This window comes from Carlito syrichta, unplaced genomic scaffold (genome assembly GCF_000164805.1).
Source record: "Carlito syrichta isolate Samal-C Ts95f unplaced genomic scaffold, Tarsius_syrichta-2.0.1 Scaffold303113, whole genome shotgun sequence".
NCBI classification, from domain to species: domain Eukaryota; kingdom Metazoa; phylum Chordata; class Mammalia; order Primates; family Tarsiidae; genus Carlito; species Carlito syrichta.
The window spans coordinates 736,941-747,772 of record NW_007247209.1 but is presented as its reverse complement, the minus strand read 5'-3'; the positions used below and the strand labels follow the sequence as shown (position 1 = coordinate 747,772).

The 10,832-nt window shown below is 48.5% G+C and overlaps 1 protein-coding gene across 1 annotated transcript in view; it reads left to right on the top strand.

Annotated features, from left to right (window-relative positions):
- Positions 1–4,605: 4,605 nt before the first annotated feature.
- Positions 4,606–10,832, top strand: part of RAMP1 (receptor activity modifying protein 1) — a 45,934-nt gene continuing 39,707 nt past the window's right edge. Inside the window, exon 1 of the mRNA XM_021712170.1 lies at positions 4,606–4,727. The gene's annotated coding sequence lies outside the window, so the exon portion shown is untranslated. The remainder of the gene's footprint in view (positions 4,728–10,832) is intronic.

Sequence of the window (10,832 nt, the reverse complement as noted above, 5' to 3'; positions counted from 1 at the left end):
ATGCCGTGTTATGGTCCTATTGGACGCATAACAAAGCTGGGTACTGATTGGAGGCTTGCAGGTTTGAAATTGACGCCAGCGGGAAGGTTTGAAATTGACGCACCCGGGGAGGTTTGAAATTGGCGCACACAGGGAATTGTGCTCACAGAAGCCGGACCGAAGGCCTTTGTTGTCTGGTGTGTTGGCGCCATTTCGGGAGCCGCCCCTCTGGTCGCTTCCTGCACCTTTCACCTCCCCTAGCAGCGCCCAGCCACTGCCATTCCCTCCCTTGTGCTAATGTGTCTCATTCTCAGGGCCCACTTACAAGTGAGAACATGCAGTATTTAGTTCTTTGTTTCTGTGATAGGTCACTTAATATGATGGTCTCCAACTCCATCCAATTTGCTGCGAAGTCCATGATTTTGTTCTTTATGCCTGCATAACACTCTATCGTGTATGTGTACCACATTTTCTTTATCCAGTCCACTTTTGTTGGGCATCTGGGTTCGTTCCATGTTTTTACTATTGTGAATAGTGCGACAAAAACGTATGGGCAGGTGTCTTTTTTGTAGAGCAATTTATGTTCCTCTGAGTATATTCCCAGGAAATGGATTACTGGATTGTATGGAAGGTCAAATTTTAGTTCTTTTAGGAATTGCCATACTGTTTTCCAGAGAGGTTGAACTAGCTTGCACTCCCATTAACAGTGTAGAAGCATTCCCTTTTCTCTGCACCTGCTCCAGCATCTGTTGTTTTTTGACTTATTAATGATAGCCATCCTTACTGGGGTTAGGTGGTATCTCATTGTAGTTTTGATTTGAATTTCTCTGATGATTGGTGAGACTGAGTATTTTTTCATGTATCTGTTGGCTGTTTGTATGTCGTCTTTTGAGAAGTGTCTTTTCATGTCCTTTGCCCACTTTTTAATGGGGGTGCATGTTTATTTTCTTTTCATTTGAATTCCTTGTAGAGCCTGGATGTTAGGTTTTTATCAGATAGATAATTTGCAAATATTTTTGCTCATTCCATGGATTGTCTCTGTACTCTCTTGATGGTTTCTTATGCTGTACAAAAACCTTTCAGTTTGATGGGGTCCCACTTATCTATCTTAGCTTTTATGGCATTCACTTTCGGGGACTTGGTTCTACTCTGACGTGCATAAGTGTGTTTCCTATGTTTTCTTCTAGGATTCTTATAGCTTGAGGTTTTACATTTAGGTCTTTGATCCTTTTTTAGTTGATTTTTGTGTATGGTGATAGTTAGGGGTCCAGTTTCATTCTTCTGCATGTGGTCAGTTAGATTTCCCAGCACTATTTGCTAAATATGATCTTCTTTCCCAAGTGATTATTACTGGTGCTTTGTCAAAGATGAGTTGGTTGAGAGATTGTTTTTTCTCCCAGAATTTCTGTCTTGTTCCCTTGGTCTATATGCCTATTCCTGTACCAATACTAGCCAGTTTTGGTTACTGTAGCCTTGTAATAAAGTTTAAAGTCTGAAAGTGTGACACCTCCTACTTTGTTCCTTTTGCTGATGGTTGTTTTAGCAATTTGTGCTCTTTTTTGTTTCCATGTGAATTTCTGTATTGTCATTTCCAGGTCTGAGAAAAATGATGTTGGTAATTTGGTGAGTTTTGCATTGAATTTGTAGATTGCCTTGGATGGGATGGACATCTTGACAATATCATTTCTTCCAATCAATGAGCATAAAATGTTTTTCTACTTGTTTGTGTCATCCTTGATTTCTTTGAGTAGCATTTTGTAGTTCTTGTTGTAAAGGTCCTTCATCTTTCTTTTCAAGAGACACGTCCATGTCAGGTCTTTCTGGCATGAATCTTTCTCTTTCTCCCTGTTCTTGCTAATAAATTTTGTTTTAAAACTTAAAAAAAAAAAAAGGTGCTTCACTGGTTAGGTGGATGCCAAGGTATTTCTCTTCTTTTCTTTCTTTTTTTGGGGTGGCTATTGTGAATGGAATTGTGCTTTTTATTTGGTTCTCATTGCTGGGATATAGAAATATAACTGTCTTTTGTACGTTGCTTTTGTACCCCAAGACTTTACCAAAGTCAATTATTAGCGCAAGGAGGTTTTTGACAGACTCGTTAGTGTTTTCAAGGTATGGAATCATATCATCTGCAAAGAGTAATAGCTTAACCTTCCTCTTTTCCTTTTTGGATACCTCTGATTTCCATTTCTTGTCTGATTGCTCTGGCTAGGACTTACAGCACTATGTTGTACAAGAGAGGTGAAAGCAGGCATTCTTGTCTTGTTCCCATTCTTAGGGGGAGCGCTTACAGCTTCTGTTCACTGACCAAAATGTTGGCTGTGGGTTTATCACAGATGGTTCTTACTGTTTTGAGGAATGTTTCTTCTATGCCTAGGTGCTCAAGGGTTTTTATCAAGAAGGGATGCTGCATTTTGTTGAAAAAAAAATTTTTTTTTACATCTACTGTTATAATCATGTGGGTTTTGGTTTTACATCTGTTAATATGCTGAATTACATTTATGGTCTTGCAAATGTTGAACCAGCCCTGCATCCCAGGAATGAGGTCCACCTGGTCATGGTGGATGATCCCCTTGAGATGTGTTGTTGGATCTGATTTGCTAGAAACTTGTTGAGAATTTTTGTGTCAGTGTTCATCAAGGAGATTGGCCTGTAATTCTTTCCTTGTTGGTTTTCTTTTTCTTTTTTTTTTTTTGAAACAGGGTCTTACTCTGTCACCCAGGCTGGAGTGCAGTGACACGATCACAGCTTACTCCAGCCTCAACCTCCTGGGCTCAAGTGATCCTTCCACTTCAGCCCCCGAGTAGCTGGAACTACAGGCATGTGTCACCATACCTGGCTAATTTTTGTATTTTTGTATTTTTTTTGTAAAGATGAGGTCTCACTCTGTTGCCCATCCAGGTTGGTCTCAAACCTGGGCTCAAGCAATTCTCCCATCTTGGGCCCCCAAGGTGCTGGGAATACAGCAGGCGTAAGCCACTGCACCCACCATAGTTTGTTTTTTACTACTTCCGGGGGCTTCCTATTTTTCTCCAAGTCTGTATTTTCCTTGTTCCTCTCTGGTATTTGGAAGGTAGAAAGTCTGTTTTTAGTTCAACTTGTGTTTTATTTATGACCTTTAGAAAAAATGATTATTTCTTGGCTTGTCAACTTCAGAAATGAAGTGTGTCTATTGACAATGGGTAGAATTTTGGTGAGTGGCAGTTGTTGGCAGGACCAAGGCTAGGGAGGAAGGGCCTGTGTGCAGTTGGGGGGTGGGGAGTCTGTCACCAGGTAGAAGGCAAAGGTGGAAGCCACCATGCTGATCTGAGCAAAGACTTGGAAAGGCTGGGGCATTCCCAGTGGGCATGTGTGACAAGGACATTGGAGAGGGCCAAAGACACAAGAGAGGGCCAAAGAACTGTGCACAGTCCCCCACATCCAGCTGATCAGGCACTTTCAGGGGGCAGCATATCTGGACCTGAGCCATGGGACAGTGGGCTGGAACACAATGCTTTGCTGTCTACAGGCTGACCAGGAAGATCAAAAAACAGGTGACAGTCAGAAGGAGAATTTGTGAGTAGGAGGGGAGCAGCCTTTGGTCCAGGAGTACCCTTCTTCCTCTCTCAACTGCCCCACTGCTGACTGCTCAGAGGGTATCAGCAGATGGGTGGGGAATTTCTCAACCTCGGCTTGAGAAGTTAGAACCAGAGGTTCTTGCCTGGGAATTGAGAGCATTTTGGTGACTGGGGGCCAGCTGACTGCTGGAGAGAGAGAGAACTATAGATAGGACAGGGACAGGAGGTAAGGAAGCTCAGAGAGCTGAAGGCTTTCATTCTAGAGTATGTTAAACTTAACCTGGAGGACAGTACTGCAGTGAGGAGACATCCAGGGAGCCATACTGGAAATGCCGGGTGGTAGTTGGCACCCCATGCAGGCACGCCAATGCCTGGAAGGGACCACCCAGCCATGCAGGAAACTTGTGATCACCAAGGGCAGCACAGAGGCCTTGCAGGGATAGGTCATAGGGGCCCGGGGTCCTGTTCAAGAAAACCAGACATTAGGGAGGCAGGAGTGGGCTCTGGTGGACTGGGGAGCTCCTTTACCATCCTCCACCTCGACTCCCTGGAGAATCATCCCCAGACTCTCTGAGTCCTGCTCCACAAGTAATATACCTGGATGTCCACCTCTAGTAACTGCTCCCTGATTTATTTATAAATTAGCCACCTGTGCCACTGCACAATGTATTGTAAAATGTACTTCTTTAATGTTATAAAATGGGCTTGTTTAAAAGGAGGAATGTTGAAATTAGTTTACTAAAAAATAATGAACATCCTCCCGGCCTCCTGTGACAGTATCATCTGTGCCTTAAAGACTTCACTGATCTTAGTGAGGATCCGAGGATGAGTCGGACAGTGATGGCCCCTCAGACTAGGAGACCTGGTGGGGAGGAGAGGGCAGCTAGGCTGCCTGTTCTTGGCTCGGCCCCTGCTGTCAGGCACCTGTCCTTCTCTTTAGTTTGTGCTCCCCTGCAGGAGTCATCCATTAGTGAATGTGGTGGAGTCCACACACCCACTTTCCCAGGACCCACATGTTGCTGGGCATCGGCATGAGGTAGTCAAGAGACCATCCATCTCATGGGACTCCTGCCTCCCAGCGAGACCCCTGGAGACCACTCACTGGGAGCATGAGGAAGGCAGACGGACCCGAGGAAGCCCATCTACAGCCATGACTTGGATCCAGGGGGCTCAGAGCCTCCACCACAGACACGGGTAATCTACAGCCTTTGGGGTCTCTGGCATGAGGTGGCTGACCTCACCATGTCACCTGTGAATTCTGGGATGAGCATGCCAAGGACTGCATCCTCCCTCCACCATTCCTGGACTGAGTGACGCTGGGCAGGTTACTTAAGCTCTCTGAGCCCCTCTGTCCCATCTGTAAAATAAGAAAACACCTGCCTTGGCTATTTGCAAGGATTAAATAGGCTAATGGGCATAAAGGGCTTAAGACAGGGCCTGGCGTTTGAGCTGCGGCTGCCAGCGTCCCGGATGGGATGGTGGGAGGGGAGGAGCAAGTCTTCTGGAATTGGTGTGAACCTGATCTAGAGTCCTATCTGGAACCCAGCCTATACTCTATCTGTTTATACCCACCCTGCTTCCAAATGGAATATATATAGTGGCTTTTGGTAGAGACATGGGTATCAAAAGGTGCATATAAAAGGTGCATAGCATCATATTACATGGTACCAAAACCCACTAAGAGGAGATAAACGAACAAAATGTTTAAAGAGGGAGAAAAAGAAAAACCCATTCAGGAGAGCCTGGTCAAGGAAAGGTGAAGGCCACTGAGGCAACATCCTTTGAGCCTCCAGAAGCTGAACAGAGTTGGAAGGTAGAGCAGTATCACTGGCTGGGGATGGAATGTCTCCACGCACAAGGCGTGGACTCTGAAATCCTGTAGTCAGCTGTGTGAAGGGTGCCTCCTTAGACTTCGGCATAATGCCCAGGGTGGGAGGGGGCATGTGATGTGCTGCGTGCAGGGTTCACTGGGCCTTAATAGTCAAGTAGGAGTTTTATTTATTTATTTATTTGTTTGTTTGTTTGTTTTTGAGTCATGGCCTCTGTTGCCCAGGCTGGAGTGCAGTGGCATGATCATGGCTCATCACAGCCTCCGCCTCCTGGGCTGAGGCAATCCTTTTGCTTCAGCTTCCCAAGTAGCTGGGATTATAGGCACAGGCTACCATGCCCAGCTAATTTTTTTTCATTTTTTGTGGAGATGGGGTATTTTTATGTGGTCCAGGCTGGTCTCGAACTCCTAGGCTCAAGTGCCTCCCAAAGTTCTGGGATTATAGGCTTGAGCCACCGTGCCCAGCCTGAGTAGGGGTTTTTACTAGGCAGACACCATTTTTGTTTTTTCAGTTTGTTGTTCTTGTGTTTTGTTTTCTTTTTTCCAGAATAGACTGAGGAAGGCTGAGGGCAACCTGTCCAAACTAAGGCACATAGTATCTTGGGGATTTGGCTCCCGAGTGGCTATAACCAGGGGAGTCCTGGGAAGTGGATGGCTTTCACCCTTTGTCTTTGGCTGGGTAAGCAGGAAATGATTCCATGCTGTAGCAAGAACCTGCAGAGCAAAGGGCTTGCCAATAGCTGTTAGGAGAAGAGCATGAGGCAGAAAACGAAGATCATCCTCAATCACACCACTCAGAATCCACTCTTGACACTGCCTTCCCATGCACTATCTTTAAACAACTTTGCTGAGGTATAACTGACACAGTTGGAAAGGTTCTGATATATGTCTATACCCGTGATATCATCACCACACTCAAAGTGAACATGTGTACCCATCACCTCCAAAAGCATCCTGTACCCTTGGTCATCTCCTCCCATCTCCTGTTCTATTTCCTCTGTAGGCCACCAGGCCAAGGTTCCAGGGTCAGGGCCTGGGTGTCCCATGAGTTGCTAAGGGCATCTCACATTGAAAACCCCACAGGGACAGGCTGCTCATTCTGAAATGGCACCATGTCCGTGTTCACCAGTCCTATTAGCCACCCTGGCTCAGGAGGTTCCTATTTCACAGATAAAGCTAATGGTGCAGGCTGGGTGCAGTGGCTTACACCTGTAATCCCACCACTTTGGGAGGCCAAGATGGGAGGGTGGCTTGAGACCAGGACTTTGAGACTGGGCAACATATCAGGCTGGGCAACATATCAAGACTCTGTCTCTACCAAAAAAAATTTAATGAGTCAGGTGTGGTGTCTCATGCCTGTGTTCTAGCTACTCGAGAGGCTGAGGCAGGAGGATCTTTTGAACCCAGGAGTTCGAGGTTACAGTGAGTTATGATAGTGCTACTGTACTTCAACCTGGGCAACAAAGTGAGACCCTTTCTCTAAAAAAAAATAATAATAATTTTGTAAAGAAAAAAACCAATACTAAAGAAGTGGAGAGACCTCCTCTGATCAGGAGAGTGTCCTGGAGTCTTCTGGAAGCAGCCATGGGCTTCTCCGCCCTAGCTCACAGGCTCTGGGTGCAGCTAGCACAGCAGGGGAGGCTCTGCCCCATGTCACTCTGGATCTAGCACAGGAGAAGCAGGTCACCCTGGTGGGGTGACAGTCCCAGCCGCCCACCACCCTGGCTGGGAGGGAGACGGTGGTGGTTCTGAGATTCTTTCTCTGTAAACAAAAAATAGATAATATAGAATAAACCGAATGTACTGAAAGTGTACAATACGAAAAGTTCTGAAATCTGCATACACCTGTGACACCACCAGTACAGAAAGTGAGCATGGGTACCTGTCACCTCCAAAAGCATCCTGTGCCCTTGATCATCTCCCCATTTTGTCCCCTCCCGCAGCCTTTCCTGCCCGTTGTGCAGGCACAGACCAAACATGGGCATAAAGTGTGTGCACTGAGCTTAAGACCTATCAACTTAGCACCTCTGTACCCCTTGTCTCCTGAGAAAACCCAGGGGCCCCTGCATTTTGCCCTGCGGACACAGCCTGCCCTACAGACACAGCTCCTGTCTTCCTGTCCTTTCCTTCACATGATGGTACCTCTGCCTTGGGTGCAGCTGCTGTGTTAAGGGCATTTTCCTGCTGTGGAGAGAGGAACCATTTCTCTGAATCCCCCAAGCAACACTGAACTCCTAAATTATGCACGACTCCAGGGAAGTTTCCTGCCATAACATGCCGAGGGAGGAATGCTGTGGTCTACTCAGCAACCTTGACACTCAACTTTTTAAAGGCATGAGTTATGGATGATTAAATTTGCGGTCAGACAGAAGAATGGAACCCATTTGGCCCCAAGCGGCTAGTTTCAAAAATTTTGGCAATTGGATTCAGTTTTTAAACTGTGACGTTCCTCTCTTCAGTGGAAGAAACCGCATGAGGTTTGCTTAAGAAAAACCTAAGCAAGGGCAACACTCTCGGGTCTCCTCCAGCTCTGGGAGCTTTTCTTTTTTCTTTTTTTCTGCCCAGTGCTCTGAATGTCAAAGTGAAGGAAAAAAAATTTTTTTTTTAAAGCAGGATTTGTTGAGAGGACAGAAAACTCCTACAGTGGAAGAAAACCGGAAGGGGTTGCTCTCTGGGAGCTTTTCTGTCCTCTCAATAAATCCTGCTTTCTCACAAAAGGAAGGAAGGAAAGAAGGAAGGAAGGAAGGAAGGAAGGAAGGAAGGAAGGAAGGAAGGAAGGAGAAGAAAGGAAAGGAAAGAGAAAAAAGAAAAACCTAAGCATTCTTCTTCTGTACCTAAAAAAATGAAACAGATTTCCAGATTCACCTGAACAGTTGTCCTTGGCCTCATCCCGGCTGTAGGACTCTGGACTCTCCCATGGCAGAAAAGAAAGGGGAGTATGGGAACATATCCCTGTCCCCAAAGAGCAGGGGATGAATGGGACTGGGCATGACAGGTCCCACCCCTTGGAATGCAGAGGGTGATTCCAAAAGAGGTGGAAGAATGCAGCGTCCAGTGGGAACCGGCTCAGACCAAGGTCAAGGCCGCCAGGCCTGTCCTGCAGCCAAACCAGGGCAGGTGGGAGGTAGAGCTGGCAGGGCGGGACAGGCCAGGTCGCAAGACAGGATAGCACTAGAGCCCAGTGAATGAGGACAGGTGGCTGCCCCCCATAGCCCAGAGGACAGCAGGAGGAAACTGACCTGAATATGACATGGAAGGACACCTTAACAAGGAGAACCATGATCTGGGGACTTTTCCCTCAGAGTGCATCCCAACTAGGCAGAGGGCACTGTGTCCTTCCTTCTGGCACCTGCACTCCCTTTGTCTGTTGGAGATCCTCACCAGAGGAGGCAGTGAGGCCTCCCTGAGGGGACTGACTCTTCAGGGTGGCTATGCAGCTCCCACTTTCCTGACCCTCATGGGGACTTGGGAGCCACCAGGGTTTTTGTACCAGCTTCCTCCACTGCTCACACCAGCCCGAGCTGGTTTCTATTGCGTGCAACCGAGAACCCTGATTGAGGTACAGACACATGTTCATCTGTATTCGTCCTAAATCGACTCTTGAGCAGTGGGGGAGCCCATGGTGATTCATGGCCCTCTGACACCCAATCTGTCCATGCTACTCGGGACAGCCGGAGGCATCCGGCTTCACCTCCCACCCAGAACATCCACTGATAAAGCTGGATGTGACCGTCTCGCTTATTTGTTGGTTCATTTGATGAACATTAGCATGCAAAGCTGATCAGTGCCAGGGAGGATGCAAGCATGAGTCAGAAAGGAGTGGGCGGCTGAAAGATTCTGAGAAAAGAAAGAAGGCATCCACCTACCCTGAATGAGGCACTGAGGAAGTAGGCTGGGCAGCAGGGTTGGGGGGGTGGCTTCCCGTAGGTGGAGACAGCTGGGGGCCTCTTGGAGGATGAGGCTATGAAGGAGGGTAGGTCAGAATGGGGCCTGGGGCTTACCAGGAAAAGGGGTGTGGGGCACAGGGTGGGGGCATGGGACAAGCAGAAGGACAACCCTCCAAATGAAGCTGCACAGGAGACTTGGCATTCCTTTCATAAGGTGATGAGTCAGTGGGTGTCTGAGCTACCTGTGTCACCCATCCACAGCAGGTGGTCTTTCTTAGGGGCATTTCAGAAATAGCCCCTTCCTCAAGGCTGCTCTGATAGTGATGGAAGAATGCCCCAGGGTGGAGGGATGCTTCCACAACTGGTCTTCAGGGTGCATTCGCCCTGCTGGTGTGGACACTGGGGACCCACCTGGGCTGTTGAGAAGCAGCATGAACTCAGGTCGGCATAGAGGTGCCTGGGGGCTCCCTGGAGAGCTGTCCCAGGGACAGGTGCAACCTGGCAGCCCCTCCATGGCTGTATATTCCAGTGGGCCGCTCGCTAGTGCTGAGGGAAGGACTGCCTGGCTGACCTGCAGGTCCTCCCAACAGAGCTCCTCATTTTCCCTTTTGCCTTTCATTTAGGCCAGTCCTACTCACCATTACTCCATAAATCCCAGCTTCACAGGCTCAAAATCCCCCAGTTCGACACACCAGCCTCTTTGTGAGCCTCACGTCACCTCTGGCCTGGCCAGGGCCTGGGCTTCCCTGTTGTCCAGCACTCCGCTCTCACTCGAGGCTGTGGTCTGTGGCTTGTGGGATCTGTCCCTCCAGGCATTGCCACTGGGCCCCTGGAGTTGCCCCTGCAAGGGCACTCCTCCAGCCCATGCAGTCCACCCCCTATAACTACCGCTCAGCCCCTGACCTGCCCCCTCCCTCCAGGCTGCCTCCAAGGACAGTCAAGCCCATCACTGAACTTCCTGGCTTCTGCCTGGTCTGAACCCTGCCTGAGTTCACTCCAGCCTGCATCACTTCCAGCTATGGGACCTTAGGGCTGGGTTTTCAACACCAAAGCCTCAGTTTCCCTCTTCTGTGAAGTGCTGATTACAGTAGACCCCACCTCCGAGGTAACTGTGTGTGTGTATAGAGCTTCTGGGCACATCGGAGGACTCGAGTTCCTCTGCTTTTTATTGAGTCTGAGGGGCCACTCAAGTTCACATCCCTCTCCACAACTCCCCACCCAGTCTGCCTGCCCAAGGGCTGCTGTGTCTCTGCCTACTGCCCCTGTGGGTTCCTTGGGCCCCAAACTGCAAGAGGCAGAGTGGTATCCACACTCATGAGGTCCAGATGGGGCCAGGGGCTTGGCTGCAGGGCCTCGCCCTTGCCCTCCCCTCCAGAGTCTAGTGAGGACCAGCAAGGAGCCCAAGAATTCCCAATGCAGTTCTGGCTACTCAGCTCCAAGCTCTGTCCAGGAATTTGGAAATGCTGGTAGGGGTGGGGCTGGGGTTACCTACCCAGTGGGCAGTGGATGCCCAGCATAGGCCTGGGGAGCACTAGGTGGATAGACCATGAATAGAGAATGTGAAGACACCACCCTCCCAACCCC